This window comes from Protopterus annectens, chromosome 16.part0, assembly GCF_019279795.1.
Source record: "Protopterus annectens isolate FY-2018-M chromosome 16.part0, PAN1.0, whole genome shotgun sequence".
Classification (NCBI taxonomy): domain Eukaryota; kingdom Metazoa; phylum Chordata; order Ceratodontiformes; family Protopteridae; genus Protopterus; species Protopterus annectens.
Window position 1 is genome coordinate 317,642,812 of NC_056750.1, and position 19,900 is coordinate 317,662,711.

General features: G+C 42.6%; 1 long non-coding RNA gene across 1 annotated transcript in view; it reads right to left on the minus strand.

The window, feature by feature from the left end:
- Positions 1-16,745, minus strand: part of LOC122790869 — a 107,408-nt gene extending 90,663 nt beyond the window's left edge. Inside the window, exon 1 of the long non-coding RNA XR_006363047.1 lies at positions 16,612-16,745. This is a non-coding gene — a long non-coding RNA (uncharacterized LOC122790869). The remainder of the gene's footprint in view (positions 1-16,611) is intronic.
- Positions 16,746-19,900: the final 3,155 nt, after the last annotated feature.

The window sequence follows — 19,900 nt, forward strand, 5'->3', positions numbered from 1 at the left end:
GCCTAGTAATTGCTAGCACAGCAAAATTCATGTTTATGCCTTTTGGAAATGTACTGAGAAGGAGGTGATTATCTGCTAGGTCAGGAAATAATAAAATGAAACAATGCTATATTCTATAATGTTATGATTTTGAACAATCAGCTCTGTTCGTGTTGTGAGAACATGCACAGCTGCGGAAGAATAAGAGATACATAAGACAAAGGACTGCTTGAAGAATCTGTACTTGCTTTGTGCTCAAATTAGTTGTAGTACTTTGAAAAGAAACACAACATAGGGGGAAACTGTATCTAACCAGTGGTCACCAAGGCCACATTGTTTTTCTTAGGAAGTTTTTCATAAAATTGATAGTGCAAGCAGAAAATTATGGATAAACAACTACTATGTAATGATGATGTTAAAACTTGTGATCTGCTACGTCAGCTTGGTAGGCAATGTCTTGTTAGAAAGTATATAAAGATGAATTCACTTCCTGATTTTAGTTAGACAAACTATTAGCACATTTTTGTCTTCTTGCTGCAAGATTAAAGTGCCTTAACCTGAACCTATTATGTATTGATAATTTTTAAAGTATATTTTTCCTTTGACATGGTATGTACCTCACAAGACATCAGGCCACAGAAATACCTCAAAAAGAGGATTACCAGCCTCAAACAGATGCCCTACGTAGACCATCTAAAAAAAACTCCAGCTTTACTCCGTCGCATATCGCCTACTCAGAGGTGATCTCTGCCTAACATACAAAGCTATGTCAAACCCAGAGCTGCTGGACATGCTTCACAAAGAAATCCCAATCCCTCCGAGCTACACGCTCTAGAGACCTAAGCCTCGTCACCACAATAAACAGAACATGCCGGAGGGATAGATTCCTGTCCCAGAGCCTTCCCATACTCTGGAATAAACTACCTATCTATATCAAACAAAGCTCCTCATTAACACTCTTCAAGAAAATTCTTGATGATTGGATGGGAAATAGGAAATTCACACCGGGGATCACCTCTGTGGCTCTGCTCGACAGTGGCACAGGAAAATTATTTTCTTGGGTGGCAAAAGCCAGGGTACCTATTTGGCTGGGCTTGTATAGGTCCCAGGGCTGATAGCCTAGTACCTACCTATGAATGGAGAGGCAGGGACTGAAACCCCTTTAGGAGGCTTCAAGGCCATCAAGGCACTGAACAAGCCTTCAGTAAAATTCTGCCATTCATTTTGGAGATCTTTAGCAATAGGGCTAATATGCTTTGTCTTTTGCTTTTTCTTAAGAGGGACGTCTGCACTAATGATCCATGGTGGCTCGGTCCCTTTGTGGGATTCAATGATTGTAGTAAGAATCTCTTCCCAGACTAAGATTTGAGGAATCACCCTTGGCCCCTCAGAAATAATTAGCCATGGTTCTCCATCAATGTCTGGAGAAGACATCTGAAAAGCTTCCAAGGATGGGCGAGAACTCAGATTCATGCCAGCCTCAAACAGGGCTGCTGCAGAGGAATCAGATGTAAGCCCCAGATGGTCTTCAGGGCTTTCACTAGCTTGTATAGAGATTGCTAATAGAGGATAGACAGCAACCAGGTCAGACCTAGACTTTTTGGCCTTCCTGGCAACAACTATCCCTTAGAATGGGAGGATTCTGCCACAGCACCCCAAACCAATGATTTAAAATGTTGGTTCTTGACATATATGAAGAGAAAAAATAAGCTACAAAGTGTCTTTGGGAAAAATGCTCAACATACACATCACTGTATACGGTTGTGGGAAGCACCTAAGCAATAAAGACACTGGTCTTGATGGTCTTTACAGGGAATCAGCCTCCTACATTGACATTTTCCCTTTTGGATGACATGAACACAAGTAAACTACAATACTAAGAAATAAATTGAGAAGTTCTGAGTATTTGCGTCTGTACATCACCTTTATGCTCTATACGTGGGGAGTATACATGTTATGTGAGGGCCGTACAAGAACTAAAGGCTTTGGTATACTGGCCAGATGTTCAGCTACCCTTGGCAGTAGATCCCTTCTGTGAAACACTGCAAAAGTGATATGGAAGGATATCAGAAGAATATTCACAATACTACCTCCTTAACACAGTCCCTCATTCTTGTTCTGCCATGCACTTCATCACTCCTCTTATAATTTAGCAGTGTTCCCAACACAAGGTTTCAGTGCCTGGGAGAAAAGGGAGGACACCACATCATTGCACTTCTACATTTAAGAAGAAAGGAAGAAAACTTTTGTATGTGCCTGCCTCTTATAACACACTCAGTTTTTAATATTTATAAATAAACTTAGCAGGCAAAATTCTGTCAAGTGCTCCAAGGCACAGCTCTGAAAATAAAATATTTGCTGTTTTTTTCTACTTCCAAAGTATTTTAATTACAGATGAAATTATCCCTTTGCTTACATTTATCAAACTTATGATTAAGTCTGGTCAACCACATTCACATCTATGTTGTATAAAACTTAAAACAGATCCAGTCCACCATGCTCTTATCAGACAGGATAAAAAAAGTTATGTTATCCCTTTCTGCAAAGTAGCATTTTTTAAAATAGATACTTAAAATTCCCACTTCTAGTAGCCTCCTATGCTTTCTCCTTTTCCCAGTAACTTCACCATCAACACTCATCCCAAAAATAACTGATAGTCTTACTGTAGGAGACAATTTGTTTGAAAAACCTCCTCTGTGGATTTAACAACCAGGATATCATCTTCCTTACACACTCAGTTATATTTTTCATTTAAAGTTCCCACTTTTATTTTGCAGCTAGTGCACAGGATTAAGGCTATGGGGTGCTCAGTTGCTACTTTTGATCCAGCATTCGATTCCCTCACCCTTCATCTGCCTAATGTGCGACTCTAAACAAATCACATAATCGGATAGCATTCTCAATCTAAGTATGAAAAAATCCATGTGGATCAGTGGTCTACCCTGGTTAATGAATACAAAATAAAAAAGTAAAGTTGTTAACAGTAGATGTTTGAATTATCACTGTTGCAGTAGCCATAGCTTTATGGTTATATCCTAAGGATATAACAGCCGGCCAGCTTCCAAAGTTTTCTGGACACTCTCCACATGCTCAAACCATAAGGCAGCTCGCCTAATATCACAGTTTGATTGCCAAACTTTTCAGAGCTTTCCTGTCAACTAAGAGTGAGGCAGTCATTAGAAAACATAACTAAGAGTGAAAACAAATATATATATATATATATATATATATATATATATATATATATATATATATATACATATATGCAAACACAAACATATGTACATGCATACATACATACCCTAGCAAAATCAAAAAGCACAAAGGGGGATACAACAGCTACTGCTGCAGTGATTACCTGAACGTCTACTGTTATGGTAAATTTACTCACACAACTATAATATGCTTATCATACTGATCACTGCTACAGTAGCCCTAACTATATGGCTAGATTACCCTAGCTTAATACATTTGGGAGGCGGAAGGAGAAGGGTCCAGGAGCATCTGGATTTAAGTCACTTTTTAACAAAAATACAGTAAAATGTACTTTAATAAACTTTTCCCAGCCCCAAAAAGTAAACTAAACAGAATTTCTACACAGAATGTTTTTCACCTACTTTAAATAACTTTTAAGCTAACAGGAAAAAGTGCACTCCCATTTAAAAGTACAGTCAAGTCCCATGACAATCTGTTAAAACACAAACTCCTAGATTAAAAATAACTTTTATAAGCATGAAAGTACATTTAAAGAATATTTTTATTTATTTTATGAGGAAGATTTTTTCCTAAAGGGAACTTGTCTGTCCAGCAAAGGAACAGCACAAACTGACTGATTATCCTCAAAAGCCTGCATTGGAGTGCTCCTATCAACATCAGCAAAGCTCTGAAGGACTTGGCGGTCAAACCTGTGATTTTAGGCAACTCAGCTCAAGCTGAGTAATGGCTTGAATGTGTGGAAGGTGCCCCGAGGCTTTGAAAGCTGGCCAGCTGTTATATCCTTGGCTGGATGAACATAATAAAATAAGCAAACAAGCAAATACATACATTTTGGGGCCACAGGTCCACTAAAAGGTTAAAAAAAAAAAACTTGCAGCACTGCTTAAAAAACAAATAAAACCAATTGTACAAGTAGGTAAGCACTTTCACGTCTCAAAGGACGCTTCATCAGACCATAACAAATGACAAACACACTGCCTAAATATATAACATGAAACAAAGTAACTGCAAAAGTTAACTGAACAGGTCATGTGACTTCAGATGTGGTTTTAAAGGTACAGTCTCATTTAGACCTATCTGCTTAAAACAAAATAATCCATCTCATTTCATATTCCTATTAGTAAGATCTCCCATTCTCATTCTTTCTGAAATCAGATTCAGCACTAAAAAGTAAAAAAGTATGACCAGAACCTTGGTAAGATACATGTTTAGCTAGTGCATTATTCCTATCTTGTTTGCCTTTTGGCTTTTCCCGGTAAGGGGTCACCACAGTGAAACTCCGGTCTGCTAATGATCGGCAGTACATTTTTACAAAATGCCGAGGTGCCAGCTCGACACTCAACCTTCAACGAAGGCACGCCCATTCACGCATGTCTTTCAAACGCTACCCAACCGAAGGGAGGACATGCAGACTCCACAAGCAAATACATACATTTTGGGGCCACAGGTCCACTAAAAGGAACGGGAGAACCTCTTGCTGTGAGGTAACAACGCTACCGCCGTACCACCGCAGCATATATTATTCCTATCTAATTTACGAATTTCACAAAGATGTTCACATATATGTTCACGAAGGGAGCGACTGGTCTTGCCCACATAAAAGACCGGGCAAGTTTGGCACTTAGCTAAGTACACTAGGTTGTTACGCCTGCAATAAGCATAAAAAGAAAAAGTAGAGACTTCCTTGGTAGTGGGGTGAATAAAAAGTCTCTCCTGATCTATACATTTTACTCGCACTACGAGTCATACAACTATAGGTCCCTGCACACTGTAAAGCAACACACGAAGCATGGTTACTTTTATAACAGGAAAAGACATTTTAAAGATTTCCTATTTTTAAAACAGAACCTGGGTGCCCCCAACACTTATCCTCATGATTTCACAAACTTTATTAACGTTAGAAGAACAGAAAACAGACACTCCTAATTTGTCAAGACAAGAGCTATTATTGAGATCCTCAGATCTATTAGAAAGCTGTAGATCTGAGAAAAATGGTTTACCTTTTCCAGATCTATCTATACTAATCAGTGGTTAAAAATTAATTGATTTCTTTACAAGAATATCCCATCGGAAAGTTCTTTCTTCAGGTTACTTAAAGCACCTTTAAAACTTTTGTCATTGTTATTAAGTCTAGACATTCTCATCCCTTGCCCCTTAAAAATATTCGTGTGTGTGTTGTGTGTGTGTGTGTGTGTGTGTGTGTGTGTGTGTGTGGGGGTGCATACTGTTCCTATGCAGGACATTACTCTTTCTGCATAACAGACACTGCTCGAAAACTAATTAGCCTAGTAAGCTCCTATGAATGTCCACAGTGGTGAGGAAATCCCTCTGTGTGGCTCAGCTTGTGAGTAAGGGCATGGCATCCAGATCTAATGATGTCATAGTATCACTGTAGTCAGCCATCATCAGATCAATAATGGAGTACAATGCACCCTTTGGCATGTGCCTCACCAGGCACCTGCAACAGCTGGGGCGTCCTCAAAGGTTTCTCACCAAAAAAACACAAGGTACAACTTACATGTTATATGTGGACTGACAAAAATCCCTGTCACTGTATTCAATTTCTTACCAATTACTGAGGGGTAAGCTATACCTGACCTACAAGGCAGTCTCAGACCCAGCCCTAATGAAAATGTTGCATATTTGCAAAACTAACAGCACAAGTGCTACCCGGTCCAAATATCCAAACCTAATCTCTGACATGACTAGATCATGCTGGAGAGATGTGTGTCCCAGAGATTACCACTCCTCTGGAATAGGCTTCCTATTCATGTGAAGCAGAGCCCCTCCCTGACCCTCTCCAAGTGCAATCTGGACCAATGGATGGGAAATCAGAAATTCACTCCTGGGGTGGTGCCTATGGCCTGTACAGACAGAGGCAGTCTGTAAAAATTGTCAAAGCCCTGCTTGCTGACCTTGTTACCTTTCCTCTAGGGACAGAAAACTGGATAAAATCTGGGTAAAACTCTTTATGCTTGTAAGAGATCTTGAGCAGTTAGCCTAGTAATCTCCTATGAACTGAAAACCTTCAGTTAGGATGCAACAGTGTGAATTGGTGGCCAAACTATTACGGCACAAACCTCTGCAATGAAGACATTTTTGAAGCTAACACTAGAAGCAGATACTACTGAGAGAATAGCCTTTGACAGCAGCATTTTCCAAAGGATCTTTCATTTCCTGATGGAAAAAAATATGCAGCAGGTAGTCCACTCTTCTGAACAGCTCCTCTTGTCTTTCTGATCTCAAGGACTAGCTTCAGGAACAAAGACAGCTAATGACACACATCTAAAATATAAAGGGAATTTTTACTTCTAGTTTAAACTGGATAAAGAACAATTCTGACATTACTCTTCAGGGAATCATGGGATAGTCTTATGGAACACATGATCTTTATAAAAGACTAGATGTCTCCCAAAAGGAAACAGCCTGAAGCTCCAAGATCCTTTGAATAGAAGTGGTAGCCATGAGTAAAAATATCTTTAAAGAGATGAAATTCAAGTTTCAAGGTGGTGAGAGGTTCTTCGGAGAAACATGGATATGAAGAACCCCTTTAAGAAACTGCCTAAACCACAGTTCTGCCTTCCACAGGGTCATGATAGGCAGAAGCAGCACACTCATGCACCCTGACAATGGCATAACAAATCAATATTATAACGATGCCTGAATTACATCAAAGTACCTCTATGCTGACAGACTGCAGTGGTACAGGATATACTTCTCCACTCGTATGGAGAACCTCTTCCACCTAGGGAAGCATACATGCTAATCAGAAGGCTTTGTTAGTGGATACACTTCACGCTGACATCACCACTAGAAGATTTTGTGAGAAAGAAATCTAAACCCAGTGCAGCTGGATGCCACCACAACTGGGATGAGTATTGTACTGACAAAGGCTGAAGAGATTTAAATTAAAATGTTGTTAGCCACCAAACAGAAATGAAGGAAACAATAAAAGTAACTGGCAGGAAGGCATAAAGGTATCTATCCTCTCACAAGAGGCAGAAAAAAATCCACTGCCAAGTCCTCTTGCCTTGCTACACTTTAAGGAAAAGCAGGTGGACCTCATTCTTTCAAATGCCAAAAAGGTCCATCACCAGGGAAACCCTGACATAAGGAAACTTCAAGAGAGGACTGGAGGAGGAATTTATACTGTCTGCAGCACATTCAAATACCTCAAGAAAGAGAACCATCAAAAAGTAATGCCTTCATCTATGACTCATTGTAGACATGTATCAACTCTCTATGAACAGAATACTGTACTCCAAGGCAATCACAGCACGCAAAATGGTTCACAGCTTCACTAACCTATGTGAAGTGCCCTCTTCATGCGGTACAACCTCCCCTTCATTTTGGAAGAGCCACTGACCTCTGAGGAGTTTTACTGCAGGAAGAAAAGTCTAACACTGAGAACAACATGAATATTTGATCACTCCAGGGTTTGAAGAAAGTGACTAGACATCAGGAGTTGACCCATAAGTTCACAGTGACATGGTAGCCAATGACGCTTAGCAGTTCCTTCTAAAAAAATGCATCTTCAGGAGTGGAAAACTCACCAAGACCACCACAGTGGCCATCATACCTCAGACGTCAAAGGAGAGTCCAAGTCAAGAAATCTGTGCATCTTCACCCAGGCTGCCAGAAACCTGACTTTGTGGATCTTGTCTATAAGCAGTAGAAAAGGAGACTGTCATGGCCAAAGGAAATCCTCAGAGATTATATCAAAGGAGACTTCTCCCAATTTCTGGGAAGCCCCAAGGACTTCAACCATGGGAACATTCAATTCACAGGTGAAACCAGAGAGTCCTCTGGATGCAGTCACAGGAGCAAGCCATCCATACAGCCTCCATCAGAGTGGCTAGTACAATCTGTATTGAAAGAGTGTTCTCACCAGTGAGCAGGAAGAACTCCTGGACGGGTCCCTGGGCAACGATGGATCAGAAGACTAATCATAATGACCATCATGAAAATTACTTAGTGGCGCAGCGGTTAGTGCTGTCAACTCACAGCAAGAGGTTCTCTGGTTCGATTCTCAGCTGGGGTGCCTTCTTTGTGGAGTCTGCATGTCCTCCCTGCATTCACATGAGTTTCCTCTGGGTGCTCCGGTTTCTTCGAACATTCCAATGACATGCACCTGGAGCATTTCTCCCTGGGTCTCTGCTGAAAATGGGCTCTGTCCCAGTTGGACTTTCCGGGTAAACAAATGTTAAATAAATAAATAAAACAAATGATCAGCATTATCATCTAGACACTGTGCCATAGCAGGGGCATGACTTCAGGAGAGTAGCCATCCAGACCTTGACACACAAGATGAACTTAAGGTCCATGATGATATAGAAACCCTCTGTTCCCTTTAGAAATAAGAGAGAACCAGAAGCCAAGGCTTTATTAAATGAAAGAGGAACAAAAGCAGTCTCTCCATTAAGGAGCAGCATCTAGGCCCATCCTACAAGCTCTATACAACAGCCATGGACAGTAGTCAGGCTTGCGAGTGCAAAGTATGTGTGGTCACCTTCCTGGGAGAACTTGAACACTTGGAGAAAGAAAAAAGAAGTTACGTACTTACCATAATGTTCCATGTGAGTTGTTCATCTCGCCTTCATTCTTACTGATGGGGTTGGAGCCGATCCCTCGGCTCCAAGTCAGCCTACTACAAAGCTCGAGGTCTTCAAATAGCTCAAGGCCAAGTCCCTATTCTATGATGCACCTAGGGTTACCTCAGATCTTGTTTGCTGCGTATAACAATACCATATGTCATTCCATCACTCCCAAATAGAAGGTATAGGAGGGTTGACAACCAGGATGGATCCAGCATCTCGGTCTTCTAAAAGCCCAGGAGGGGGTAGGAAGGAGGGATGCAAGAATGAAGGCGAGATGAACAACTCGCATGGAACGTTATGGTAAGTGCATAACTTCTTTATGTGAAGTTGTTCCATCTTGCCATTCATTCTTACTGATGGGTAGCGTCCCAACCACTATCTATCTCAGGTGGTTCATGGGAGTATATTTTTCAGGACCATGGATCCAAAGAAGGCCCTGTGTCCCTAGAGGCCTTGTCAACTTTGTAATGAGTGATAAAGGTATGAGAGGTTTTGACCAAGTGGCTGTGCACAAATGTTACCAATAGGAAGTCTGGCAGAAGATGTAGAAACTGCTCTGGTTGAGTGAGCTTTAATTTTATGCTGTAAGGGCATATTGGCAGCTGAATAAGCAAAGGTGATACAATCAGATAACCATTTAGACAAAGTTGTTTTAGCCACTGGCATATCTTTCCTGGAGTCTAAAAAGGAAACAAAAAGCTGATTTGATTTCCTGAAATCTTTTGTTCTACCCAAATAAAATCTGAGTGGTCTGTGAACATCAAGTTTGTGCAGCATGTATTCTAGATTGTTGGAGTGATTGGGGAAGAAAACTGGCAAATCAATAATTTGGTTAAGATTAGTTTCAGTGCAAACCTTAGGCAAAAAAGAGGGGTTTGTTCGAAGTGAGACTCTGTCAGCAAGGAAAATCAAGTAAGGAGGTTTAATGGACAAGGCCTGAAGCTCTAACACTCTGCGGGCAGAAGTAATAGCCACTAAAAAGATAGTTTTCCATGACAAAAATCTGAGGTCACATGAGGAAGCTGGTTCAAATAGAGAAAGAATAATGCGGGAAAGCATATTCCATGGGGAATAGGGAGATTTCACAGGTGGTCTGAGATGAAAGGTCCCTTTGAGAAAGGCTTTGGATAATTTGTGTGACATAATATTCAATCCTTCAAATCCAAGATGAAAGTTAGAAATGGCAGCAAGCTGAACATGGACTGTTGCTGCTGCAGCCCCTTTATTGAAGATCATGGTCAAGAATTCTAGTATAGAGGCCATAAGGATTAATATTGTTTTTAGTGGCCCATATAGAAATTTTTTCCATTTGCTAAGGTATAGCTTCCTCGTAGAGGATTTATGAGTGGATAAGAGAGTTTGCTTCGTCTCACTGGAAAGGTTATGGAACCTGGCTATGATGGGAATTGGAGCAGCCACGTTGTCAGCTTCAAGGACTGCAGAGAGGGATGAAGTTCCCCCGACAAGTGCGTCAGAAGGTCCGGAACTGGGTCCAGAATCCAGGGGTCCTCCAAAAGATGAAGTTGAAGGAAGAGGAACTAAATCTGACGAGGCCATTGAGGGGCTATTAGAATGCTGGTCCCTCCCAGGGCTTTTGCTTTCTGTAATATCTTGGGTATCAATGGCATTGGTGGGAATGCATAGAGGAGACCCAGGGGCCAGTCGTGAACTGCATCCCTTGGGGCTTTTCCCGGAGGGGGAATCAGGGCAAAGTAGCTTCTGCATTTCGTGTTCATGTGACTGGCAAAAAGGTCGCAGCAAGGCTGGCCCCACTTGCGGAATATCCTGTCCGCTATTTCTTTCTTGAGGGACCACTCGTGAGGCAACAAAATTGCTCTGCCCAGCTTGTCTGCTATCACATTGGATTTCGCCGGGATGTGAGTTGCTAACAGAAAGTGTGGGGTGGATACAGCCCACTGCCATACTCTTAGGGCCTCATGACAAAGGGGATATGACCTGGTTCCTCCTTGTTTGTTCAACTACCAGACCACTGACATGTTGTCTGTCTGAATCGCAATCATATCCAGAGGAAGAGTGTCCTAGAAGTACTGCAATGCCAAAAGTACTGCTCTCATCTCTAAGACATTGACATGCAGGTGTGTCTCTTGATCAGTCCATGTGCCTTGGGCTGTCTTTCCTTGAAAATGCCCTCCACCCTATCAGGGAAGCGTCCGTGGTCACTGTGGCCGCTGGTGGGGGTAAAACAAAGGGATGCCCTATTGTGACATGACGTGAGGTCAACCACCACTGAAGATCTTTTTTGCAGGAGTTTTTGATCATTATCAGGTGAGACATGGGAAGCTCTTGGTAAGACCACTGAGTGAACAGCCACTGCAGTATCTGCATGTGCATGCGACCCAGTGGTATGGTCAGAATTGCTGCTGCCAACATACCTAACAATTTTAGAACTTCTGATGCTGGAGCCTTGTTTTTGGATATTAGAATGCAGACCTGCTGATGGAGTAATAAGACTCTTTCTATTGGAAGGTTTAGCGTGGTGGTGGTAGTGTTCAATTCTGCTCCAATAAAGACGATATGCTGCGATGGCGACAAGGCAGATTTTTCTGAGTTTATTGTAATGCCCAGCTGACTGCGGAGTGACAAAGTGGATTCCATGGCTTGAATGAGTTGATGCTGGGTGGTGGCAGTAAGGAGCCAATCGTCTAGGCACGGAAACACCTGGAATCCTAAACGTCTCAGGTAAGCCGTGACCACTGCCATACATTTGAACACTCTGGGGGGTGTACTGAGACCAAAGGGCAGGGCTCGAAACTGGTAATGATTGGCTACCAGCAGGAAGCGCAGTTGATCCCTGGATGGTATGGCCATTTTTATGTGGTAATATGCATCCTGGAGATCTATCGAGCACATCCAATTGTCTCTCCCTAAGAAGGGAAGTATCGACTGATGCGTGACCATCCGATACTTCTTTTTCTTGACAGATTTGTTTAGCCTGCTGAGGTCCAATACAGGTCTCCAGTCCCCTGTCTTTTTTGGAACTAAAAAGAATCTTGAGTAAGTTCTGGATCCTGTCTGGTCTGCTGGGACTGGTTGGATGACTTTCTTAGCAATGTTTGGACCTCTACACTGTTGCTTGTTCCCTGTAACTGGGTGGAACATCCGGGATTTTCTTGTCGGTGGAGGGGGTGTGGTGAAAGGAATGAAGTATCCTCTGGAAATGATACTTTGTACCCAGTTGTTGTTTGTTATTTTGAGACAGGCATCTGGGTACAAAGATAAGTAACCCCCAACTGCCTCCAGAGTAGGACAGTCGGGCCTCTTTTCAGAAGCGCTGATAGGGCTTCCCAAAGAAGTGATCTCTGTCGCCCTGGTTTTGTGGACCCCTGGAGGGGGGGTTCCACCATGCGTGTCCTAAAAGGCTCCTTGGGCTTTTCGGAACCACATTTTCCCTCCCCTTTGATCCTTGGGGTAAGGTCTGGTAGGGGTGGAAAAATGGACTCCAACGGCAGACAGAGTCTTTCCCTCCTGCTCACACCTGGTTAAAGTTTCCTTAACTTTGGGCCTGAAAAGGGATGAGCCATCAAAAGGGGTATTCACAAAGGATGACTTGAAGGGCTCCGCGAAGGAACATAAACACACCCAGGAGTGCCTCCTAAGAGCAACTCCTGTACCTGCTGCCCTGCCCATTCAATCAGCTGCACATAAAATGAGGCACATGGATGAGTTAACAATGGAGTTGAGGGTAGCAAGCTGGGGGGCAACTTTGTATGTAGCTCCTGCAGCTACTGTACCCTGAAGAGCATCTCCCAGCTCTTTAAGGAGATCTCTTTGTAGTCTGGTGAAATGGGTTAAGTAGTTAAGCGACTGGAGTGCAAAAGTCACTGAACTAAACATGCGCTTCCCATATCTATCCATGATCCTGGAGTCTCTGTTAGGAGGACGGATAGAAGAGGAAGTTTCTGACATTTCCTTTTGGTGGTTGCCGCCACCACCATGGCATCAATTGGCACACACCTTTAGTCAAAAAAGATTTATCTTGGGGAGCAGATATAAACTTATTAGGCCTCCTAGGGACAGGCTCCATGGTATCCGGAGACTCCCACGCCCTTTGTGAAACCAGCTGCATCAGCTCATCGAAGGGCGGATACACCCAAGAGCTGGAGGGCTGAGACCAGAAAGCCTTCAGGAGAAACGACTCATCTTCAGTAGGGTTTTTGGACTGCCAGTCACCCCTCTGCTTAAGGATTTCATGAGATATCCTCAGAGGGGGACCGTGGGGACCCTTCTGATTCATCCAAGTCATTATCAGATGTCAGGGACTCCTGTGGGGAGTCTAGATGTTTCCTCTTACAAACTATCTTCCTAGGAACCTCATCAGTGGGAGCTTCTGGTGAGGTCTCGGAACAGCATGGGCCACCTAATGGGGCTTCCTGAGGCTCTGGGTCTCTACGCTTGGCCAGAATCTACACAGGCGCTTTATGGGAGGAAGACGCCGGACCTAAGGTACAGGGTGTCTTAGGAGATGTAACTCTCCTTATTGCATCGAAGGCACCCCTGCTTCGATGCAAAGGGACCGACTGATCCAAGGAGACAGTCGAGACCCCCGACACCGGGACAGTGGGCTTCGAGCCCAAGGTAGGAGCAGAGCTCAATTGAGCCGAAGCCCCAAGAGGGAGAGTTGGAACAGACAAGTCAGTCCGACTATCCTCCCCAAACCCGACCAGAGAGTGTTGGCTCCTAGAGTCCTTGATTGGCACAGAGGACGTCAGCGTGAACGGAGCCGAAGACACTGGAGCAGGCGTCTGCTCCGAAGGCTCCACAATCAACAAATCCGGCTCCGAAGGACCAGTATGGCTCGGAGGAGGAAGAGTTGTAACTGGCATAAGTGTCTTCGGCTCCGAATCCACTTGGGTCAGAGCCGATAAGATTTTTGCAAAGGCCGGTGCCTGTAACAGCTTCTGCACCACACGATCCACATCCAGATTAGAAAGGCTAATAGAGGACCGAGATGAGTGGACCGAAGGTGGTACTGAATGTAACAGAGGAGACTTAGGTATTTTGGATACCGGTTCCAAGACTGGGGACCGGCTCTGAAAAGAGAAGACTGTTGGCCCCGACGTCTGTGGAGCTGAAGTTGAAGATTTCTTGGATTTTTTTGTCTCAGAAGTCTTAGAAGACTGAGGATTTACTAATCTATCTTGGTCACTCAAAGCTTCTTGGAAAGAGGGTTTCAACAAGCCTCTATCAACTTCCTCTTTCTCTCCTGGAGGACTCTGTAGGAGAAAGAATGGTATATGCAGCAGCTATCCTGTAAACATAAAGCTCCTAAACAGTGCACACAATTGACATGACTGTCAGTGACAGACATTTTTGGCCACATTTGGGGCACTTCTTAAAACCTGACTTGGGATGTTTATCTTGGTCAGCCATATTGTACCAAACAGAGAATTAAACAGGATTACTGTCAACTAACAATATAAAAAATCTGAACAGTAACCAACAATCAAAAGCCTTTAGAAAAACACACAGACACGCACACATGTATTTATCTAGATATTAAAGTTACAGACAATTCTGTCTAAAGCACACAATTTTAAATGCTAAGCAGACTATACTATAAAGATAGATAGCTACTATAACACACACACACGCACACACATACACACACACACACACTAAACCTTATCTAAATATTCTAAATGCACTAATTAAATAAACCTTATCTAAAGTTTTTTTATAAATTGTGACAAAAGGTCACTAAGTACACACTAAGTATAAAGACAAGAAACAGTGACAGAAAGGTCACTGATAGGACACTCTTCAAACTAGGCCTACAAAAAAAAGAGGCCATCTAGAAATTTAAAGCACACCTAGAAAAGGGAAATACACTATTAGCTAAATACACTAATAAGCTATAAGAGCTTATAAAAATATCTAAAACTATTATCTAGTTAAAGTTATCAATAATAGCAAGAAATATTTGAAAAAATAAGGTTTTACTGGCCCGAGCTAGTGAGAACCTCCGATCTGTTGCAGCAGCAAACTAGATCTCAGGTAACCCTAGGTGCATCATGGGATAGGGACTTGACCTTGAGCTATTTGAAGACCTTGAGCTTTGCAGGAGGCCGACTAGGAGCAGAGGGATCAGCTCTGAACCCATCAGTAAGAATGAATGGCGAGATAGAACAACTTCACATTACTTAATATTGTTTAGACAGCCGACATCCTTAGTGACCTGGGGGTCTTTAGAAGATGAAAGAGGGCTTGAGGGAGAAATGGTGGTACAGAGGACAGTGACCAAAATTAGGATTTCTTCCTTCTTTGGAGAAGATCTCCCACAGATGGAAGCATTCAATATGGCCTGCTGCAGGAGCACTTTGAAGGACAACAGCCTTTGCATCTTCCTATAGAGGCATATGTGAAAGCCTGCTGCCTCACTTGCAGAACTAACACAGTTAAATTTGCAGTGAACGACATAACCTTCCACTTTTTACTCTGGGTTTGCTGCATGATACAGATTTTATTTTCCTAACTGAGAACTGGTTGGATGAAAACTGTAGCCCATATTTGGAAGCCACAATGCCCTACCCCAAGAATCTATGTCAGGCTGCATCTTAGGTAGGATAACATTAGAGAATGTGTTACTTATTTTAAAACAGTGATGCACGTAGCTGGAGGGGGTACCAGTAGATTACAGTATGTCATGGGTGTGGGAAGAAACTAAAAGGGTTCTCATTTTCTATTCACCAGGTAGTGTGAGGGTTGTCTTATAACAGGAAATGCTTTCCTCACTGGCCCATGGCTGCGGCAGCCTCTAAGGGTGTAGCTGCTTAAATCCTCTCAAAGGGTTTAAGTTCTACGTTAAGTGACTTTACTGTAGCACCCTGGCCACACATTTTGGTACCAAAGTTTAATTTGTCATCATGGAGAACATTTGACCTTGCATGCCTCTTGTCCAGAACAGGAAGTGATGTCATTATGAGAGCAGTAGTGGTGTTCCCCATAACTGCCACACTAAGAGCAGTGCTTTTTTTTTTTTTAATTTTTTTTTTCAGACCACTTTGCAGTTAAGCAGTGTGTCCATCTGAAGATGGGCTCAATGGTAGCGATTACAACCACAGCAAAATTAAAAGAAGCATAAACAGCTTACAGTTATAAGGTGGGGGAGTCACCAGCCCATGTAACCTACTATATGCAACTATTTTTTTTTATTTTTAAAGATGGAGATTGGTAGGGATCTGGGTTTAGGATGGCAGTAGCCCACCTTGCACACAAGTAATAATAGCCAGAAACAGACAGCACCGCTCTGCTGGTCTCCAGAACCTTGCCAGAACTTTATGACTGCAGCTGACAAACTATGGTACTGTGGTAATATTGTGATATTTACATAAAAATACTGGCAAGGTCCAGGGTTGGCCACTATTGTCATTTAATCTTGACTCCGACCTTTTTCCTCTCCAACTTGTCCAGTTTCTGTTTAAAAAAAAAAACAGTTTTCTCCACAGTTTAGCAACTTTGCTAAAACTTAAATGCTCAGAGTATTTAAGGCAAAACAAACAGTTAATTTTAGTTATTTTTGCAAAATTTATCTACCATAGCAATAATTACAGACGGATCTGTAAAACTGTATTTTTTTAAGGGTTGTAAAAGCTATACTTCAAAAGAAAACAATGACATAACAGATAACTTGGGTACAGCTGATATTTTGTGAATCTCTACAACACCTTGTAAAGAGGGGGTCTGTAAATGGACTGTTATGAAAATATCTAAAGTGTGCCTTTGTGATCTGCTGCAAAGAAGCGTTCAGTTATTACTCTATTTCTAAATGAAGTCTCAAGAAATACTGCATGGCACTTACCTAACAGTGTTTTAGGATTGGTGAGCCCAAGTTGCACCACAGGATTGTCTAGGATGGCCTGAAACAAAGGACTTGAAGGATCAATCCCCTTATCCCAATCCTCAGGAGAAGGTTTTCTGTCTCCCAAAAGCCACTCACACTAACAGATGTAAAAACAAAAACGAAACAAAAAGTTATGAAAGGTTTGATTTACTACAAGTTAAATAACATTCCTCAGCTATCTGATGCTTAAACTGTAGTAAAATTACAAGCTCTCATGGGCGTAGCAGATATATGCTGAACCCTTAAAAAAAAAGAAGTTATGTACTCACCATAATGTTCCATGTTTGTTGTCCACCTCGCCCTTCATTCTTACTGGATGGGTTCGGAGCCGTTTCTCTGCTCTGACTAGGCTGAATACACTAGCTCGAAGTCTCTAACTTGGCTCGTGGCAGAGTAGGTATCCCATCATGCTTTGTGCAATCTCCAGATCGAGTTTGCTGCTAAGTATTACCAAGACTAAAATAACCATATGACATCAGGTCAAGGAAAAAGAGAGTCAAAAGAGCTCATTTATCAGAGGAAATAAGTGTCCACCAGGTCCTCTAGGAGTCCTTGGATGAGGGAAGGTGGGAGGGTCATAAGAATGAAGGGCAAGATGGACAACAAACATGGAACATTATGGTGAGTACATAATTTAATTATGTTATGTTGTCCTATCTTGCCTTCACTCTTACTGGATGGCACAGCATCCCTAGCACCTTTTCCCTGGGTGGCTCACAGGAGTACACCTTTGAGCACAGTGGAACCAAATGAAGCCCTGCCCCTGGAGGCCAAATCAACTTTGTAATGAGTAATAAACATATAAAGATTTGTGCACGTAGCAGCAGCACAAATATTGTCCATTGACATCCTGGCCTGAAAAGCAGAGGTTGTTGCTAATGCTCTGGTTGAGTGACCTCTAATTTTGAATGGCAAATTTTTATTATTGGAGGTGTATATAAAGGTGATACAATTTGAAAGCCAATTTGAAAGTGTGACTTTTGAAACTGGCATGCCCTTTTCGCTTCAGAGAAAGAGATGAAAAATTGGTCTGAATTTCTGAAATCTTTGGTTCTGTGGAGACAGAATCTGAGTTGTCTATGTACATCCAATTGGTAGAGTTTATACTCTGCATTGTTGCTGTGAATGGGAAAAAAGACTGGAAGCTCAATAGATCGATTCAGATTGGAATGAAAACAAACCTTAGGAACAAATGACAGATTAGTTCTTAGTGATACCCTATCCTTATGAAAAATCAAGTATGGTGGTTTGATTGACAGTGCTTGCAACTCGGACTCTTCTCGCAGATGTTACCGCTACTAGAAGTATCGTCTTCCAAAAAAGAAATTTGAGGTCACATGATGAGGAGGGCTCGAATGGAGGCAATGTTAGATGAGACAGTACACAATTTAAATCCCAAGGAGGAATTGGTTCTTTTAAAGGAGGTCTCAATAAAGAAGTGCCTTTTAAGAATACTTTACACAATCTGTGTGACATTAGATTAGGAGAAATTTCATCAATGCGGAAATTTGAGATCACCTCCAGTTGGACTCTAATTGTGGCTGCAGCTGAGCCTTGTTGGAATAGTTCAGTAAGAAATTCTAAAAAAATCAAGTGAATTGGAGGAGAGAAGGGGTTAATGTTTCTGGTTTGTGGTCAGTAGAAAAAGCTCTTCCATTTACTAGTATATAATTTTCTGGTAGAATCTTTATGAGAGGATATCAAAATGTGTCTGACTGCTGGAGTAAAGTCTTGAAGCCTGACTAAGTTTGGAAGTGAGCAGCCAAACTGTCAAATTGAGGGTGTGGAGAGAAGGATGAAGTGTTCCTGACATATGGGTCAGAAGGTCTGGAACTGGGTCCAGAACCCACGGCTTCTCCTGTAGATGAGGCCAGAGGAAGGGAAACCAAATATGATGAGACCAATATGGAGCAATGAGAATCAGCCTGCTTCCCAAGGATTTTGCTTTCTGGATGACTGGGTATGAGGGAGAATGGAGGGAAGGTATAAAGAAGTCCCGAGGGCCAATCGTGAACAAGTGCGGCTCTCGGGGTCTCCCCTGTAGGGGGAATTAGGGCAAAGTAGCTACTACATTTGGTATTCATGGGAGTGGCAAAACGATCGCAGCAAGGCTGGACTCATCTCCGGAAAATCTCGCTATGTTCTAGTTTAGAGACCACTCGTGAAGCATTAATATTGCCCTGCTGAACTTGTTCGCTATCACATTGGATTTCCCCGGGATGTGAGCTGCTACTAGAAATAGTTGGGAAGATATTGCCCATTGCCAAACTCTCAGAGCCTCTCGACAAAGTGGGTATGATCTGGTTCCTCCTTGTTTATGTACCATACCGCCGACATATTGTCTGACTGGACTGCAATCGTTCCTAGTGGAAGAGAGTCATGGAGAGCCTGCAACGCCAGAAGCACCGCTCTCATCTCTGGAACACTGATGTGCAAATGGGCCTCATGGTCTTGCCATATACCTTGTACTGCCCTTCCCAGATAATGCCCCCCCCCCACCCTATCTGGGAAGCATCTGTGGTCACTGTAGCAACAGGTTGTTGTGGAATAAAGGGTCTCCCGATGGTCACGTGACTGGACTGAGTCCACCACCGTAGATCCCTCTTGCATGACTACGTTATTCTGATCCGATGGGACATAGGAAGTTCTTGTAGCAACCACTGAGAAAATAGGAGCCATTGAAGGATTCTCATATGCATCCTGGCAAGAGGGACTAGAGTTATGGTTGAAGACATGGTTCCTAGAAGTTTCAGAACTACCTTTGCCTTTACCTTGTCCTTGGGAAGAAGGTGAAGTATCTGCTGTCTGAGGGTAGCAATTCTGTTGGGTGGAGGATGTGCCATCATAGAAATGGTGTTTAGGTCTGCGCTTATGAAGGCAATATGTTGACAGGGCATCAAGGCAGATTTTTGCAAATTGACGGTTATGCCTAGCTGAGCACAAATTTCCAATGTCACGTCCCTGGCTTGCTGAAGTAGATGCTTGGTGGTGGCAGTTAGGAGCCAGTTGTCCAGATACAGAAACACTTGGAATCCAAGACATCTCAAGTGAGCTGTTACTACTGCCATGCATTTGGTGAACACTCTGGAGGCTGTAGTGAGACCATAGGGCAGAGCTCGGAACTGATAATGACTGGCTTCCAGCCGGAAGCGTAAATGACTCCTTGATGCGGCTGTCCATTTTTATGTAGTAGTACGCATATTGGAGGTCTATTGAGCACATCCAGTCATCTTTCCCTAAGAAGGGA